Raw genomic sequence first — 20,441 nt, 5'->3', positions numbered from 1 at the left:
CTGTTACTCACTACCCAATAATAATAATAACATAAAAGAAGAAGGAAAAGACCAATGAATGCTATATAAGCTCTCATTTCTTCCAACAATAACAATCTGAGCCTTTACCTGAAAGGATTAGTCACAAATCCCACTTACCCTTCATGGGACTATCCAGAAACAGAAATTGTGAATTTAAACCACTTTTCTCATTGACGGTATTGAATGTTAAAAGAATTGCTACTTACTCGTGGCTGAATATGACCTTTTGAAGTTTTAGGTCATTAGCCAGCTCAATAATTACATCTTAATTTTCAGTAATTTATTTGCTAACACAGACATTTTAGACAATAGAGAGCAAAACATTTAGATAAAAATAGTAATTATTTCCTATTCAGGGTGTGTTATTTGAGTGGTATGACTAACTACCTGGTTTTGTTTTTGTTCTATAATTAAATGAATTATCTTGCTACTTAGTCTATTCCCATAGTCAAGTAATTTTTTTTCATAATATTCCTCAAATAAACTATTTCAAGTTTCACAACAAAAAATTAATTTTAGCTTCAGGGGAAAAGACTGTTTCCGTAGAACTCTTGTGTGATTTTGTCAATTTAAGAGTCTTTAACCAGACACATAGGTTGCCTTCGCATATTTTGTTAAAAAGTTACTCTCTTGAGTGGGATCACGTTTCTTTCTTATCCCATTAGTTATGGAAACTCATGCAGGTAAGAATAGAGAGACACTCACAAGCTGAACAGCTTTTACGTCAGGTTCATCATTCTGTATTGTGAATCTTTTTATGCTTTTCTGAGCGGATTGTCTTTTCTGTCCAGCTAGTATTGATTCCTTCCGTGCCTCCTCTGAGATAGCTGGTGCATTACCCTCTTCCTGTAACTGATCCTCAGTTCCTGATGCCTGAAATGAAACAGTATCATGCTAAAAATTGTTTATGGCCATATTATCCTGTATTTTCAACTGATGATCAATTCTAAATAGCAACAACAACTTCTGTGAAGTAAACGGAAGATTGTTAAGAACTGAACAATGTTACAAAGCCCAAACAAGTATTGAAGTTTCATAAATTCCTCTCTATACTCAGTGAAAAACTTGCCAATGCACTAACACTTACAAGGGAGAGTGGGGGAGTGGAATTTTAGCCACATAGATATTTTTTTTTTCTCATTTTTTGTCAAGTTAAACTCTTCTGAAAACATATAGGAGAGTTAACTAAGTTAATTGAACAAACCCACTGGAAAACTTCTTTAAAATGCAAAAATTATATGAAAGAGCCTTAAAGTAAAAGAGAATCAGAAAGTCAAGAAGAGGGACTTTCAACATGAGGAGGGAACCATGAAGAACAGGAGCAAGACTTCCAGCTGCTTCAAAGTTAAGGCTTGAGAGAAACTGTTAGAGAAGTTCAGGAGACAGCTTGAGAGGTAATAAAAATATTCAAGATAGATGTCCTGGTTTTGGCTGGAATAGAGTTAATTTTCTTTCTAGTAGCTGGTATAGAGTTATGTTTTGGGTTCAGTATGCGAAGGATGTTGATAACACCGATGTTTTCAGTTGTTGCTAACTAGTGTTTAGACTAAGTCAGTGTTTAGACTGAATTATCTTTTCAGCTTCTCATGCCCAGCCAGCGAGAGAGCTGGAGGGCCACAAGAAGTTGGCACAGGACACAGCCAGGGCAGCTGACCCAAACTGGCCAACGGGGTATTCCATACCATGGGACGTCATGTCCAGCGTATAAACTGGGGGGAATGGAGCTAGGGGGAATTGCTGCTCGGGAACTGACTGGGCATCGGTTGGTGAGTGGTGAGCAATTGCACTGTGCATCACTTGTTTTGTATATTCCAATTCTTTTATTATTGTTATTGTCATTTCATAATTGTTCTTATTATCATCATTAGTTTCTTCTTTTCAGTTCTATTAAACTGTTCATATATCAACCCATGAGTTTTACCTTTCCTTCTGATTCTCTCCCCCACCCCACTGGGTGGGGGGGAAGTGAGTGAGCAGCTGCGTGGTGCTTAGTTGCTGGCTGGGGTTAAACCACGACAATAGACCATGTCTACATGACAAAACTTCAGAAGCCAGAGTCACTAAGACGCTGGTGATTTGCAAAAGTACTTGCAAAAGAGTTTGAGTTTTCACAATGAGGGTGGGAGGCACTGGAGGAGGTGACTTGAGGAGGGTGTGGAGTCTCCATCCTTGGAGGTACCCCAAACTCAACAGGACATGGCGCTGAGCATCCCCGTCTGACCTCAGAGTCTGCCCTGCATTCAGCAGGGATTGGACTAGATAAGCCACCAAGGTCCCCTCCAACCTGATGGTTTTTATAATTTTATGACTTGGAAAAGTAGTCTGAGAATCAGTCAGCTCTAGAACTTCATTTCTACCACAACTTTAATTTTTACCGTCTCACATACTTCATTTTTAATGTCATAAAGCAACTTTTTTTGCTTAGAATTCCTGTAATTCACAACTTTGAATTAAACTTGCACATTTGACTTAATATGAAGTTTAGCATTCTTCAGGGAAGTTTTTTTCCCCCTAGAGTTTTTCTGCTGAGAAAACACTGCAAAGCTGGAGGTACATTTGGGAGCAATTAAATTTGCTTAACTCAATAGCATACAATATAATAAAAGCTATGAAAAAAAGTTTGCAAAAAAGCTACCTGCATGTTAACAGGCTTGTAGTAAATTCCTTTCTGTTCTATTAATTCATTATGAGTTCCTTGTTCTGTGACGACACCATTTTCAAATGCAGCTAGAAGATCCACATTTTGAACTGTTGACAAATGATGAATGATAACAAGTGTAGTGCGTCCTTTCCTGACCTGGAAAGAGCATAACGATGGCCCCACATTAGCATTGTCAGGTACATATGATATTTCCCCTCTTCATATTAGAGTTGAACACAATATTTTAACTGAAAAATTTTCCTTGAAATGGTGCTCTAGTAAAGATCAAAATTGTCAACTGAGAAATGTTGAATTTCACAACATTTTTCAGTTCCTCAAAGGTAAACTAAAGAAAAAATGTAACTTAAATCAAATACTGCAAAACATATTTCATTTGAAAATATGAATTAAGTTACTCTCTTTTTTTTCATGTCGGACTATTACTTTCTAAATACAAATATCTAATTTTTTTTTTTAAAACTGCCCCTTCAATATCCTCCCAGGTTATGTATCCAATTTTCACTGAAAAAAAGACTATCTACCATTAAGCAAGTCAATGACAATTCTATTTTAGAGCATTTCACAAATATTAAAAATTAATCACTTAGCACTTTTACTCACTCTAAATTACTTGGGTGACTTAGCTGGAAATATTTTTCTAAAATTGTTCTTAAAAATCATATTTCTATCACTCATGTTGTTTTTCCATCTTTTTCATTACTCACAAGTAATAAAATAAATCCTGTAAGTATGTAGTTTGACACAACAAAGATATTTTTTACAGGCACATTGTGACAGTGTGTGCTGGCATAAATTGGTGTTAATGTTTAATGAGTCAACAAGTGAATCCAAACATATAATTCGGTTTAAAAATCTTCACTTAACACTTGAACTGTTAGAATAATGGTTTACTAATTGTTTTACAGTTAGGAAATAAAAGAGAAAAGTGTAATGTGTGGAATATTCTCAATGAATTTTCAGCTAAACCTGATATCTTAATATTGTCACATGATTTTAAGAACTGGAAATGACAGCTATTCAAACCATTCTATAAGAAATAGTAGGCATTTTCTTGGTAGTCTGAAAGCTTCACTATGTCTGAGATGATCTTAAAAAGTTAAAATCACATCAAGATGTAGAAGAAAATCAAGTTAATGTCCTCAATTATAAAAAGCAGAAGACCCCTTCCACATAAACAGTAAACAGAGATTCAGCAGAGGTTTCATAGAATCATCAAATCATTTAGGTTGGAAAAGACCTTTAAGATCATCAAGTTGAACCATCAACGCAACACCACCATGCCCACTAAACCATGTCCTGAAGTGCCACATCTACGTGGTTTTTTTAATATCTCCAGGGATGGTGACTCAACCACTTCCCTGGGCAGCCTGTTCCAATACCTGACAACCGTTTCAGTAAAGAAATTTTTCCTAATATCCAATCTAAACCTCCCCTGCCAAACTTGAGGCCATTTCCTCTTGTCCTATCTCCAGCCACCTGACAGAAGAGACCAGCACCCACCTCACTACAACCCCCCCTTCAGGTAGTTGTAGAGAGCAATAAGGTCTCCCCTCAGCCTCCTTTTCTCCAGACTAAACCACCCCAGTTCCCTCAGCCGCTCCTCAGAGGACTTGTGCTCCAGGCCCCTCACCAACTTGGTTGCCCTCCTCTGGACACACTCCAGCACCTCCATGTCTTTCCTGTAGTGAGGGGCCCAAAACTGAACACAGGACTCGAGGTGCGGCCTCACCAGTGCCCAGTACAGGGGAACACTCACCTCCCTGCTCCTGCTGGCCACACTATTTCTGATACAGGCCAGGATGCCGTTGGCCTTCTTGGCCACCTGGGCACACTGCTGGCTCATATTCAGCCGGCTGTCAACCAGCACCCCCAGGTCTTTCTCTGCCAGGCAGCTTTCCAGCCACTCTTCCCCAAGCCTGTAGCATTGCACGGGGTTGTTGTGACCCAAGTGCAGGACCCGGCACTTCGCCACGTTTGTTGAAGCCTGCAGGGAAAAGCAGTCTACTCTAGAGCAGATGTGAACCTTCTATAGAGGTAAATGCTCAGCACAGTGAGGAAGGGAAAAAGTGGGCAAGAGGAGGACAAATGAATGCTTGGCACACAACAGCTTAGCTTCGTCTTGCTTAACATCAGCTATCTCAGGGCTAGTCTAGTCTGAGCAAGTCTTTCTGGCATGCTTTGCCAGAAACGTCAACACCGAGACTCATCTCACCATATGACATATTTTAAAGATAGGTGGGGGAGGTGAGAGGCTAAGTAACTTGTTTAAACTAGCTGTATAAGTTTTATATTGCAGCAGTTAGTTGAGATCCCACCAAATAAATCTCAAACAGCGGTTCTCTGCCCTTCTGTCTCTGGCATTCACTTTATAGGGCATGAGCTGGGAGAAAGATCCCTGACTGTGCCAGCTAGTGTATTTTCACAGAGTAGTGTGAATTATCAGTAATTAAGACTAGTGGACAGAGAGTCTAACTCTTGCTGAAATTAGTGGCAATTAGGCATCCAAGTAAACATTAGGGACTAAAATCTCTTTGAAGATGAGAACATAGATTCTCTTGTCTGATTCTTCCAAACACAATGCTGTACAGTGGGTAACGTAAGGTACTTCTCCTGAGGCAGAATAGCATATGGAGGCAAAATGCTTTCCAAAGATATTGCCCATAGATAAACTATGATCATTGCTGAAAGTGTTTAGGGTGGGAATTTGTGTTTGCCCAGAGCATAAGCATAGATGCATAGTAAGACAGAGAAACAGAGGGAGGGAAAGTACCATCGAATATGACTGATTTAGTCTGAGGAATAGGTGGAACTATTTTGTAAACAGTTCGTACACTTGCTTTGAGAAGACAACAAGAAATACAGGATTGGCTATTGTTTTCAATTGTCTAGGTGGCTTAGAAGTTATGTCTAGATGGCAGTCAACATGTAGCAGCTGCTCTCAAAGACATCCGTGAGTTGGCTTTGAATTACTTTGCTGGTGTTAATAAGAACATAGCCCCCATGGATCCACAAACCTTCTTGAGAATATTTAGCCCTTGGCCTGTGTTGAGCTCTCCACTGCTCCAAAGACTAAAGCTTGTCTGGGAAAGTTTGTTGCAATTCAGTCCTACCCATAACATCATTAACCAAATTCCACAGGCACTTAAAAAACACTTCACCACTAGGCAGTTTGCCTGACCTGATAGAGCTAGTGCTAGCAAATTTCAAAACAGGTTTTTTATGTATTTATTTTTTAAAGCATCTTACTATTCATCCCCATTTAGAGCTCCCAATCTTTGTATGTGACCCTGGCTGGATGCCAGGTGCCCACCAAAGCTGGTCTATCACTCCCCCTCCTCAGCTGGACAGGGGAGAGAAAATATAACAAAGGGCTCGTGGGTCGAGATAAGGACGGTGAGAGATCACTCACCAGTTACCGTCATGGGCAAAAAAGACTTGACTCAGGAAAAATTAACTTAATTTATTACCAATCAAACCAGAGTAGGGTAATAAGAAATAAAATAAAATCTTAAAACACCTTCCCCTCACCCCTCACTTCCTCCTGGGCACAGCTTCAGTCCTGAATTCTCTACCTCCTCCCCTCAAGCAGAACAGGGAGATGGGGAATGGGGGTTGCGGGCAGTTCATCACACGTCGTCTCTGCTGCTCCTTCCTCCTCAAGGGCAGGACTCATCACACTCTTCGCCTGCTCCAGTGTGGGGTCCTTCCCACAGGAGACAGTCCTTCACAAACTTCTCCAGTGTGGGTCCCTTCCATGGTGTGCAGTCCTTCAGGAGCACACTGCTCCAGCGTGGGTCCCCTGTGGGGTCACAAGTCCTGCCAGAAAACTTGCTCCAGTGTGGGCTCCTCTCTCCATGGGGCCGCAGGTCCTGCCAGGAGCCTGCTCCAGCGCAGGCTTCCCACAGGGTCACAGCCTCCTTCGGGAACCCACCTGCTCCGGCGTGGGGTCCTCCCCGGGCTGCAGGTGGATATCTGCTCCCCCGTGGACCTCCCTGGGCTGCAGGGGGACAGCCTGCCTCACCATGGTCTTCCGACGGGCTGCAGGGGAATCTCTGCTCCAGCGCCTGGAGCATCTCCTCCCCCTCCTTCTTCACTGACCTTGGGGTCTGCAGGGCTGTTTCTCTCACATGTTCTTACTCCTCTCTCCAGCTGCAGTTTCTGTGCTGCAGCAACTTTTTTCCCTTCTTAAATCTGTTATCCCAGAGGAGGTACTACCACTGTCACTGACGGGCTCGGCCTTGGCCAACGGTGGGTCCGTCTTGGAGCCAGCTGGCATTGGCTCTGTCAGATATAGGGGAAGCTTCCAGCAGGTTCTCACAGAAGACACCTGTGTAGCCCCCTGCTACCTAAACCTGGCCATGCAAGCCCTCTACAGTATGAACAGAGTATTTACTAAATTCAAGCTTAACTTAGTCTTTTTAGGGGTGTCTCTTTCTTGCAGCTCCTTAAAAAAATGAGCAATACTGACCTTGTCCAGTGCTGCCTGCACAACTGATTCACTCTCAGTATCCAAAGCTGACGTTGCCTCATCAAGCAGAAGAATTTTAGGATTGCGAACCAGTGCTCGGGCAATTGCTATTCTTTGCTTCTGACCTCCGCTCAGCTGTGCCCCTCTTTCTCCAACCACAGTTTCAAACTTCTACAAGACAACCACACGCATTTCCAGAACACTCAGTGGCACAGTCCTTTCACCAAAGAAAGGCAGTGTAAAGAAAAGGCACGTCGGTATCAGTAGCCCCAGCAGCATCTTCTCCTTCCTCTAAAACTCTACAGGATAAACAGCCACTTGGATATACCTGCCTAATTGTTTTTGTCCCTGGAATTCTAATAGTTCTCCAAATGCTCACCAATTCATGACCTAAAGATTTAAAATTAACATTATTCTCAAAAGTTATGAGGAAGGTCTGCATAGCTGTGCTTATTCACAGCTCCAGGGATAGCTTCCTCTGCTTACAAGAATGCCTTCTAAGGAATTCTTTGGCACAAGAAGGTTTAGGAGAAGTTATTTCAGCAGGACAGCTGGTTTGCTTACATTGGGTAGCTTCATGATGAAGTCATAAGCATTTGCTTCCTTGGTAGCTTTTTCAATCTCTTCCATGGTGACGTCCTCATGGCCATAACGAATGTTTTCTGCAATGCTAGTAGCAAATAGCACGGGCTCCTGATTCACCACACCAATAATCTCCCGCAGATATCTTACATTTAAGGTCTTAATATCCTGCCCATCAATGGTAACCTAAATGAAAGGAAGCAGACAACAACTGTTTACTAAGTGTTTTGGTCAAGAAACCTCTCTCCCCAGGCTGGCCCTTGCCTCTTTAGGGGAGACTTTATCGTGTCATTGGAACAAGGCCCATGAGGCCAGAACCAGACTTCCAACAACTGTGGCACACAGGGCAGTCATCTCACTTGAGGTATCTTACCGTGCCTTCCTTGGGATCATAAAATCTCTGGATGAGCTGAACGGTTGTACTTTTCCCACAGCCACTGCCACCAACCAGGGCCACTGTCTGGCCACAGCTAACCTTGAGGTTCAAGCCCTTCAGTATCTGTGCATATAAGAAGGGTAACCAAAAACATAACTGTATGTAAAAATGTCAGTGTAAATTTGAAGAAACTCTATAGACTACAATAAGATTTTGCAAGAGAGCTTTAGCTAGTGAGGGGAAGAACTACATGTGAAATTGTGGAAAGGCTGATGTGGAGTTTCTGGAGTTTTACTGCACTATGAAGAGATTCTTCCTTCTGCTCATCCCTTCAAAATGTGGCATTTCACACCTACTGCAAAAGTGAAGGTCTGCTTTCCATGCAAACTTACTTACTCCTCCCTCGACCGCTGAGTTTCAGGTAGGTGGCAAAGATGCCACAAAGCAATCACTGCAGTTGTAGGGGAAAAGAACTTTTCTTTCCCTCTTACACTGCTGTTGACCTATGGGGGCTTTTCTCTGTAGGTTTCTCTAAAACTTCAAGCAGAGACATATTTGTAAATCTCTATGTAATAAGATGAAAGGGAACATTTTCTTGGATATTTCTTCTTCAGTTACCAAGGAGGAACAATTTATAGTTTTATTTTTGCATATTTATATAAAACATCATATTATTTCATTACAAGTAACCTGGAAGGAAGCCATCATGAGGAAGTTCCTAGCTTAAAAGAAGTGGGAGAGCTGATATTCCATTAAACATTTGCCAGGACTATTCTTATTTCAGAACAATAGTGTAAAACAAACACTTTTTCATTTCAGTAATACTAAAACCTCTGAATTTTGCCATTTTAATCAAGAATATTTTAAATTGTGAGATTCAGGTGATGTCAAAATGAGCAAGTATGAACTGACACTACCTATTTTAAACCCTCAATCTACCTTAGAACTCAATCGAAAGTCTTTGTTCCGCAAGTCTTTACATGGAAATATATTTATTACATTGTTAGACTTTTACATGGAAACTAGCTAATATAAATGCCAAATGTTTAAATTGATCTCTTTAGAAACTGGTGAGCTGGAATATTTTCTTTTTTTTATTTATTTAAAAGTTGACTAAGAAAGCCCCCTTCTTCTCTGTCTTCATGTTCTAACTGAACAAAATGGAAATAGGTCCCCTTTTATAGATTACTGAAACTGGACTTCCTTCACATTGGAAAAGATGCTTTTCCAAGACATTCTTAATAAATGTATTTTCAGAAATCATTCAGACCTCTCCCCAGTTAATTGCATCAAGGCTTACCTTAGTGAGAGCTCTCAGACAAAACAATAATTTCCTTCAAAGGGGCAGGTTTTGCATTGTAAATGTAATAAAGTATGTGTTGGATCTGCTGCCAGTTTCTCAGAGAAATACTTTTACCAGATGTACAGTGTGGACAATTTGGCAGAGCAGTATACTGCTATAACATTTTAACTGGGTTAAAACAAGTGTTATTACAATTAGTGTTTTTCTTTATATTTGTGACTTATAAGGATCTCCAACCTTTTAGTTTTTAGTGGAAATTTCATGTAGTTACATTTTATTTTAAAAGGTTGGCTTTTAATTTAGTTAACCAACCAGTTCTGGCTAAAATGTGTTATCAGTTCTAGATGAAAGCAAAGGTTTCTATTATTTCTAGGACCTTTTTTTTTTTTTTTCCCCAGTTATAGCAATTGTTTCTCTCTAAGGCAATCAAGTTATCTAAATGGAATCTGTATCACCTCCATGTGTAATACCTTAGTATCTGGCCCAGCAGGGTAATTGAAGTAAACATTTTGGAATTCCGAAGTCCCCTTAACATGCTTCAGTTTATAGGCAGCATTGGATGAACTGTCAATTTGAGGTTCCTGTGCAGAACAACATGTCAAGAAAAGGGAAAAAACATTGTCTAGATTCCTAATGGCATTTTAGCATGATAAAGGGCTGTGACATCTTAGAAGTTAATGTTACCAGATAATGAGGCATAGCAGGCCTCATTGCAAAGTAGCTGCAACTACTCATGGATGCATGAAGCTGCCAGTCCAGGTCACTGGAAGATCTGCTGTCAGGGGTGAGTGACCAAGGCAAATGCTCAGGGCCTTAAGTCTTCACTGGCATAAATTAAGGATAGAGGAAATAATTTAAAACATCAGTGAAAGGGAGGAGTAACCTACACATTCACATCCAGCCATTGCATACTAACAGTAACTTGTGTTCATGATTACACTCCTTCCTTTAGTATACTGTAGGAGACAGCAGCTGTGCCATATTAACGCAGACAGAGGACTAGGTTTTAATGCACTTGTTTTCATTCCTACCAAGAACAGTCTTGAACCAGGAATAGTGCACTAATATCCAAAGGCAGAAATATAGCTTGTGTAGACAACCCAAGATTAGTTTTAAAATAGCATTGTAGTCACTATGACACTATAGTAGCAAGGTTCAGCCCCTGCCAGCCATCCAGTGGGTACCAGTTTACAGCCTCAGCTAGCCAGTATGTACCATAAGTCTGGTAAGTAAATATTATAGCTCAAACCAATCCTTGTCAGGCATGGTGCTTCTGTTACTGGTATCTCAGCTAGTTACTTGAGTTAGCATGGGAATAATTACAACAGCTGCGCTCACATCTCTGCGCTACAAGGTAGATGACACCTCAGAGGTAAAAATATCAGAAGACACTTCAGCTTTGTTTCAAAACCATTATCTGCAAAAATTGGAAACACAACCCTAAGTTTAGTTCTATTTTATACACAGTATTTAGAAAAGTCATATAAAGTTATAAACTATACAAATATTTTAATATTTTTTGATATAGGACTTGAAAGTAGAAGTTACATTGCCAAATCACTACAGATGTAGTCACTATAAAGGCAGTCCTTTAAATTATTGATAGCTGAAAAGAAATATTATCAGTAACTTGGGCATAGTTACAGAAGATCTAGAATTGTCTCTCAGTTGTTGGATTGGGCTTTTTTTAAGAATGAAGATTGAAGTATATTTATTCAAGGAAGCTTTGCAATAATTTCTTTTTCTTCTTTAACCTGGTTTTCTGAACTACCGGATAAAACAACTACTGGTAGGAATTTGCATCTTCCTCAGTTATTGGCTCACATTCCAGTATTTAGATGCTTGTCCCGTATCCAAATTTGTGTTAGTAGAATTTTTAAATGTTATTATATTGTACACACAATCGCTACTTTTAGTTCAGAAAAGAAGTCAGATGTTCTACACTTTTGGATGACAGACATGGCAAAAGACCTAAAGAGAAAATAGAACCCACCACATAATACATAGCTAAGAATTCATAACTCTAATTAGGTAGTTTCATTTATCTGAGAATATTAACTCTCATTGCTTCAAGTAGTTTCATGCATGCTGTGCAATAAGATGAAGTCTAGAATCAAAGCAGCGATTAAACAGGTGGCAATCATTTATCAAAAGGTAAACATCAGTAGGAAAAAAGGGAATCAAATTTCCTTCTTCCACAACTGGACGATAAGAAAGATATTGTGAGGTGCTGATGGCTGGGATTCTTCTTTAGTGACAATCGAGAACAGAAGGATGTTTCTAATTCCACCTGAAAGAAATTAGCCAGCACTTACTTTTGTGGTTAAACATAGAAAAAAATTGCTTTCTTTCTTCATATAACATAAAACCAAGGGTACGTCGACCCAAAAGGTAAAGGCACAGTAATCTACTGCACCATAGTACTGGCAAGAACAGAACCAAATGTTTGAGGAAACCGGAAACTTCTTTGCGTGAAACTGAAATCGTTTGTCACACCAAAAGCAGACTCTAATTTCTAATCTATTTTTTTCAGCCTTGGATCTGACTTTTTAATGTTTGGGTGCTTTTTATGAACACATGCAACTCTGCCACCCATTTCTGATGTTGAGAATAAACGCTTATTTGTATTTTATTCTAATTATATCTAGGTATCTGAGCATATACCAAGCTTACATTACAGTCTAAATTGTTAGTGGCCCAGAGGAGGTGACAGTGAGTATGGCCTTCTGCAAGGACCAGAAATAACCCCCACCTTGCAGTCGTGCTGCTTGCCAGATGAGACAGAAGCCTGGCTGCAGGTGCTCCTGCTTTCCCTGCTCCACCTGCTGCTTTCACTGAGGATGTGAGAACAAAGCTCCTTCCCAGCTGGTTTACTGCCTCACCAGTGCCGAGTACAGGGGAACATTCACCTCCCTGCTCCTGCTGGCAACAAAATGGACCCACCCACCTGGTCACAAGTGGGAACAATTAAATGAGCTGCTCCTCAAAGACTCTTGGGTCTAGCTAGTGACCCTGGTGCCTGAGCACAATGGAGAGAATGGCTCCAAAAGCTGCTTACTATCACAGATACAAACTCCTTAGCAGGCAGGCTGTGACTGGGATCAAACCTTCAACCACACTGTCATACCGCAAGCCCTCCAACAAAAGGTCCAACCTGATACCAGCATAGATAAAGACTGTAGGTAAATGAACTGTGCCTAAGACAGGAGCTAACACGTTACAAAGGGAATGCTGCCTGACGCCTGGTCTTTCTCTCCTGAATGCAACCACCTCAGTACTTCAGCAAAGATCTGGTGTGACTGAATAAAAAATTAACAGCTAATTATTATTGATCCAAACTGGCTTTTTCACAAGGGACTTCGAATTAGGTGATTTTTATGTTGCTACCCAACTTACAGAAGTATCAGTGTTATGCAGAACAACTGTACTGTTTCTTTTTATTAGCAGGGGTGAAAAAGTGAAAAAAGTAGTTTGAAAAGCTAACTTCGACCTCACTTAAAATTTGATGTCACATATTCCAAAAAGATTATACAAGATCAGTTCAGTATTTCTCATAAACATTGTTCAGCTACTGGTGAATACACACTGTAAAGACTTTTCCAATTGTATAATCATTGGACAGTATCAAGGTGGTTCCATACCAGAAGGCCAAGGCATACGATGCATATATCAAAAAGAAAGCAATACCCATAGAAACATTGGCTGACATAGCCTTTTTGATACCAATGTGTTTGGCATCTTCTAATTTTTTGTTTGTTTGTTTCTGAAAAAAAAAAAAACAAAACCCCAAACCAGAACATACAGGAAATTAATCTTTCTTACATTGTGTATATTCATAAATTTCCCATAAAATAAATCAAACGTATAAAAATATTTTTGTAAACAGTAATCCAGTTCTGAGAAAGATCTTGGTAAGAGTAGATGAAAACGTATTGACTGCCTTTCATGTTGTAACAGACTGAGCTGATCAATTTTGTTTGGAACAAGTCCTGGAGGAGTGGAAAAAGGCTGTGGCAAGCTGTTAAACAGCTCTCATCTTGTGATTTTAGGTGGAATCTTCCAACTGTGAGTGAATATTACTGATGTTATGAAGAAAGGTAAGCAGTGCCTTGAATTGTGGATAGAGCCACAGGACCGAAGTATTACAAAAGAAACAGTAACCTGAGAAACTACAATCTTGTAGCCTGACAAAAACAGCACACAAAGCTTGCAAACAGATCCTGAAGAAAATACCAAAATCAGAAATAAATGGAAATAAAATAAAATCATACAAAATTACAAGAAATGAAATGTGTTATGGGTTATGAAAGCAAAGGATTAACCCAATTACTTTTCTTTAATACTGTCTTTTCTAGAGAGGCGAGACAGTAAAACTAGTCCTTTGGGACTTCATTAATGCCATCTAATGCCAATTTATCCTAAAGCCATAGGATAAATTATTAAATGAACAGTAGTTGTGAAGTAATAAAAGAACAGTACAGTTTGAAGCAAGACTGTGGTGTTCAGCAGGGAGCTATAATACCCAAGGGAGTTGACAACATGAATTCTTCAGTCAGTCTTGGGATTTATTGTTTTTACTTATTTTAGTGACTTGGGCATGCAAACAATACTCAGGATAATGAAATTTCCTGATGGTACAAACCCAAGAGAATCAGTACAGAGGACCAGTGAGAGGGCCAGGAAAAAGAATACCAGAATGTCTTACAGAATGAGAGACTTGATGTTGGAGGGTAGTAATAAGAGAAGCAGATGAACCATAATTATGTAAAATAAAAGATGACCAGTGAAATGGCAAACCTATACTGTATGAGAAAACTGTAAGAACTTAATTTGGTTGTCCTAGCAAAATGCCACCTGAGAGAGCCTATGATATATTTATATAAACAGTACAGGAAAGTAAACCCATGGGAGGGAACTACTAAAGCAAATGTTCAGTGCTGATACAGTAACAAATTAATGTATAGGAACTATGCATACACTTCGTTGGAAAGAGATGTCCCATCTTCAGACAGTCAAGCAGTAGAATAGCCTCCCACCAGCAGTAGAGTTAAAAAGCCTACCTGGTTTTAGAATGGAGTTTTTATGCTTATTAAGAAGGGAATTAGATGACACATTTGCTTACTACCTGGTCCTGGTAACACAGGAGGTCCTTCCCACTTCTGGGTCACGAGGAAAGACCTACAATCACATTTAGTGCACCCATGGCAGGAAGTGGCTGGCAAACAGTGCTCTAAGGATGAGTAGGAAAAAGAGGTGATGAACAGCACTGGGTAACTAAAGAAAGATGCTGGGGTGAACTGGGAAGTGAGGGCCAGATACCCAAAGGACTTCTTTCAGTTGCCTGAGCCGGCAGCAGTGGCGGCTGGAGCATAAAGGGAGAAGCAGGTCAGGGGATGGTGCGTGTTTTCTGTGGATAACAATTGTTATTGAACCTCGAGTTTGAAAAACTCCTGGCAGTATTTGTGGTCATGCTGGTTATCTTTAGATAAAAGATCAAAAAGATGGCACGAATGATGTTCCATAGTATAATAGAAATATATACATATGCATAACCTTGGTTTGTGACCTTAGTGTTATACTTGTCTTTTTTTTGCCACGTGCCTGTCTTTTTTGCTTACAACTCTCACTGGGTTTATGAGGCCTGTAAGACCATATTCTCTTTGGGAAAGGAACTGTATCTCTACATGTTTTATGATGCTTTTTGAAGCTAATAAAAAAGTAGCGACAAGAAAGAAGTCAGCAGCAAAGATATAAAAAAATTCAAAATCTCTTTAGTCACTATTATAAAAACAATGAACATATGGAAACTTTATTCTCACCTTTCAATTTCTTTTCTTTGTCCTCCAAATGCTACCACAGTTCGAATTGCTGCCAGAACTTCCTCTGCAACAGCTCCTGCTCTTGCATATGCAGCTAGCTCTTTGTTAGTGAATGTGGAAATTATCTGTGCAGAAGAAAAATATTTTAACTCCCCCACTCAAACAAAACCAGAACGAGCTCAAGTGTTGTTCTGATGTCTAAGAATTCTTAATTTATTGTACCAAATTTCCTATCTGCTTTATTTTATTATAAAGATTTAAAAAGAATCCACATTTGACTTCCAAGGCAGAAATTTAATGAAGGGCATCATGACAATGTTTGCATTGCATAAAATATATTGACTAGAAAAATGCATGTTATCTGCTGCCAAAAAATGAGGTTGGATTTTCAGTTCTATACTTTCATCATTTTGGACGGCCAGAGGAGCTGACTAAGATCCCTTACACTTAGAAATACTTGCACCAGCACGGTCAGGCCGTTCTGGTTTGTGTCAGGACAATTAGTTGCCCGACAGCCATGGGAACAGTCATGTTCCAAACACATAGTAGGCTGCAGATGAAGCTATAGCAGAGTACTCATGTGCTATGGAGTATTAGGGACCGCACATGTTAAATAGGGTTGGGATTTTCATCTTAGCTGAAAGGGCAAGGCTGGCCAGTGTCACTGAAACTTAGTAGCCAGTTGGTACTCGACATCCTGATGCCCCATTGAAAGTCCTAGCCAAAAGCAATTATATTTCTATAGATGAAGTCTCTTTCTCTCTCCAGGTGGTCTGCATCCACTTCTGGCGTGCTGTTTTCAGTAAGTGATTGGGAGCTGAGCAAATGGCAAAGGCATGGTCTGGAGCAGAGTTAACGGTGTGCCGGCTGCCCGGCTGTCTCTGCCCGTGTCCTTGTGCTGTCCCTGGGGGTAAAGCCCTCCTCGCCTTGGGGTCGGAGCCCACAGACGGGCCTTGTCTTAGGAAACCTGATTCACTCCAGGTTCATGCCAGAACTTACTGTCAGTTACCTGCGATGATGGCAGCTGTGCCATTTGACTTCATTTCTGTATTTATTTGTTTTTACTGACAGTACTTGGTTATTTTGCTGTAGTTGTCATGGTGTCCAATGAAGAAGGCAAAGGTACTGCTTATTTACCCTTTCATGTTTATACTTACATAAACTTTGCAGCAGTATAGCTGAGTCCATGGTGGAGGCACCGCACTTCTTCAGCTGTACCAGTGTCGTCATGCACCTATTCACACCTTTCTGCATGTGGGCAAGGTCTAAATTCACTAAGAGCCAGACTGCATTTTTAAATCTTAGAGATACCAAATGGGATTATAGAAGATATAGTTTACCAATGTATTGAAAACTCACACTTTTTGCCTACCTTTGCCCAGAGAGCTGATGAGAACCCTAGAACAGGACTGAGTGCCAGGATCACAAGTGTTATTTTCCGGCTTTTTGTAAAACCAACTATAAATCCAGTGAAAAAGGTAGCCACTGCCTGAAAGAACATTGCCATTTTCCCCCTATTCCTTCATTAATCTTGGAGATGTCACTGAAAAAAACAAATTATATCCAAACAAATAAGAATGTGTGGAAAAGACAGAAATAAACTCTTTGGATGCAGTACACTTTGTCAGTGCTTCATCATGTTTCTAACACTTGCAATTCAACACAGCTACAAGTTTGCAGCCACAGAGGGCATGGAGCAGCATTCTCCAACACCTCTCTTCCTCGGGTTCCATTTAAATGATCTGTACACATCTCAGGATCCATATAAATAATAGCATAGCTTACGGAGGAGTTTAATAAGATAAAATAATATTGCTCTGAGGGAAGTATTACAACTGATTTGCAATAATTAGAATTAGTACTCAGTTGCCAGTTAACTGATATGTAATACTTACTCTAGAAATCTACTGTTAAATTTGCCTACATCATTTACATCAAACCATCTAATCTCCTGTGTCATTACAGCATGAAAAAATTCTTGTCTGATTCTTTTTATTTGCCAGCCAGCAGCCAGCATCCAAAATGAAACTTGAATGTAGTGCAGCAAAAAGAACACCAGCTCTTGTACCAGGATAATAATATGCATATCTGAAAGGAAACAAAAAGATTGGAAATGGAATTAATTCTACTCCAAACAGGACTAGCTGCTATTCCTCTTTCTTCACTATAATGAATATTTTTAATTTCTTTCAGAATCAGATTTCAGTTGTTATCTTTTGCTAACTTATTATACAACTTCCACAAAGTGAAAAAAATTTCTAAAAGTATTGTCTTAAAATCCATGAAGACATAGATTAAAAAAACAAGCTTAGAATGACATATTGACTCTTAGAAATACTTCCCACAATCAATGAAAATTAAGACAGGGATTTTAAAAATGCTTAAGTGATATGAAAGCAAAAGTAAGTTAAGCTTCAAGATATCCACTTTCATTTAACAAAGTAAAGATATAGATACTGAATTTTAATTGTTTGTATGTTATCATAATTTAACTGTTTTGTTTAGTCATCTTTGAGAAATGTTAGTTTTTTAAAAATTGTGTACATTCCTAAGGAAAAAGAAATAAATTAGTGTCTAGGTACTGTTCATGCAATTATGACAAAATAAGGCTCCACACATTCAAAAAAAAGAAAAAGCAATAACGAAAGCTATTCTAAGTACTTTTGTTACAAATGAATGCCAAAGATGTTTTATTCATGATTGCAGTTAAACAAAATATTTCATATTTAAACTGAAAAATATTAGTACATTAATAACTTAAAATTAAATGAGCAGCTGAATGTTGTTCTTAATCATTGCCAGCATAATAAAAAAGCTACAAAAAGCAGCAAAACTAGGGAAAAACCAGAATTTATACATTTGTTCACATTCAGTTTATGCCAAAACACAGTGGAATTAATTTAATTTTGGTTCAAAATCCCTATTAATTGTGGTTATTTTATAATATCATTAGTAACAATTAATTAGAAAATAAAAGTATATGACATTGTGAATTATTTGTTCAGTGACATTTGTTAAGAAACACATAGCTCTGCTTTTGCCAGCTTTTTTGCATGACAAATAAACTGAATGTTTATGTTTAGATTCCAGTTCCAGAATTGAGCCAGATAATTTTTGTATGAATAATTCCTAATTATTATCGTACATAGTGGGGTTTGTACAACAAGAGTAGAATTTGCCATCTGTGATTTCATACTCCCTTCAAGGAGCAGACCATCCTGGCTTACTTACAAAACAAATACCCTTCTCTGAGATTGAACAAAAAGACTAGGGTTTTCTTTCCATTTCAGAAAGGGGGCATGAAGAAAGAGGAGCTAGGCCTTAAAAGAAGTGTGAACAGAAGGAAAACCTGGAAAGGGCAAAGCATGACAAGAGAAGAGATATGGTATAGGTAGACAGAGAGAGAAAAAGGAACAACCCCCCCCCTCCAACCATAAACCTGGAAATTGCTCAGACAATGGCACCTGTGATGTGTCCTCACAGCCTGTCTCTGAAAATAACTGGTGCTTAACACCTTAGAAGACTGTGGATAAATATTATTAGACTAACATGAAATAGCTTCTCAGTGAGACAGTTTAATCGGACCAACTGTTGCATCTCAGTCCCTATTACAATTTTATCCAATTAGAAACGTTAAAAATATCTAAGTTCTTGGCCTAATTTATATTTTTTTTGTTATGAGCTCTGCAGATTTGTTGGGCATTATATAAAAAGCATTTCTCTTATCAGTTTTAAATTTGGCGTCTCTCGACTTCACTGTCTGTTCTTTGTTCTTCTAGAAGAAAAGGGTACCAAAGAGTACTTGATTCACCTTCCCAATGGCAATCATTATTATTATGTGGGTGACCATTAGGTGGATATTACTCTGTGTTTGTAGTGGCTAAATGAAAGACTAAATGAAAACAGAAAACCTGGAAATTTAATGGAAACTCCATCATGCATGATTTCATAACTGTCTCATTTTGGTTTATTTCTGGTAGAGTACAAGGTGTTTGTCTCTAAGGAACGTTTTTCAGAATTTCCCTTATTATCAATAAATTTTAAATGTGTGATCCTGTGCAGTAAGAACATGGAGAGAATAAATGGCTTGTCTAAGAAGTTATCATGAGCTTTTGACATTGAAGGGATGCATGGGGGAGGAAGAAAGGGAGTAGTTTCTCTGAGTTACAAGAAGCTTTGTTTCACTTTCTTTCATAAAACTGGATCCAAACTTCACTAGCTGATGGAGTTATGTGAAAACAGTACCTACAGTTTTCATACAGCTACTAGGGTCTCCTAGGTACTGTGCTTTAAAAAGTTCATAAACTAGTAGAAAACATGTGGTTTAGAGATGTATGAAATTAGTTGACTTTGCTGACTGATATGGTGTCATTTAATAACGGATTAAATGAAGTAATTTTGGGGCTTTGCATGTGATCAGTTCCAACATCTTAGGGCATTTGTTAGGCATCAGCCAAAACGTTTGTGGCTTTGCCGAAAATGAGAAAGCCAAAGAGCAGGAAATGGGGAATCTCCATAGAAGCTCTTGCAGAGCTGGCACAGAGCTCCTTCAGCTGTGAGAGGTCCTGCTCCCAGGACCTCCCTCAGAACCAGGTGGGTGGCAGCCATTTGTGCATTGGACTGTGCCTTACTCTCTTGTGGTGGTTACCTACTGAGAGAGGCAGGAAAGCAAAGGAGAAAAGGAAAAAGGATTGTCGTGGTTTAACCCCAGCCAGCAGCTAAGCACCACGCAGCCACTCACTTCCCCCCCACCCAGTGGGGTGGGGGAGAGAATCAGAAGGAAAAAGGAAAACTCATGGGTTGAGATAAGAACAGTTTAATAGAACAGAAAGGAAGAAAATAATAATGATAATAATAACAAGAATAATAAAATGACAATAATAATACAAGAATTGGAATATACAGAACAAGTGAAGCACTGTGCAATTGCTCACCACTCGCCAACCCATGCCCTGTCAGTTCCCGAGCAGTGATTCCTCCCAGCCCCATTCCCCCCAGTTTATATGCTGGACATGACGTCCCATGGTATGGAATACCCCGTTGGCCAGTTTGGGTCAGCTGCCCTGGCTGTGCCGCCTCCCAACTTCTTGTGCCCCTCCAGCTTTCTTGCTGGCTAGGCATGAGAAGCTGAAAAATCCTTGACTTAGACTAAACACTACTTAGCAACAACTGAAAACATTGGTGTGTTATCAACATTCTTCTCATACTGA

General features: G+C 39.5%; 1 pseudogene; it reads right to left on the bottom strand.

Annotated features, from left to right (window-relative positions):
- The window catches only part of LOC104316172 (ATP-dependent translocase ABCB1-like), a 41,661-nt pseudogene extending 21,441 nt beyond the window's left edge, over positions 1 to 20,220 (bottom strand).
- Positions 20,221 to 20,441: the final 221 nt, after the last annotated feature.

This window comes from Haliaeetus albicilla, chromosome 2 (genome assembly GCF_947461875.1).
Source record: "Haliaeetus albicilla chromosome 2, bHalAlb1.1, whole genome shotgun sequence".
Lineage (NCBI taxonomy): Eukaryota > Metazoa > Chordata > Aves > Accipitriformes > Accipitridae > Haliaeetus > Haliaeetus albicilla.
The sequence above is the reverse complement of the archived record's forward strand: the minus strand, read 5'-3'. Positions and strand labels throughout refer to the sequence as shown.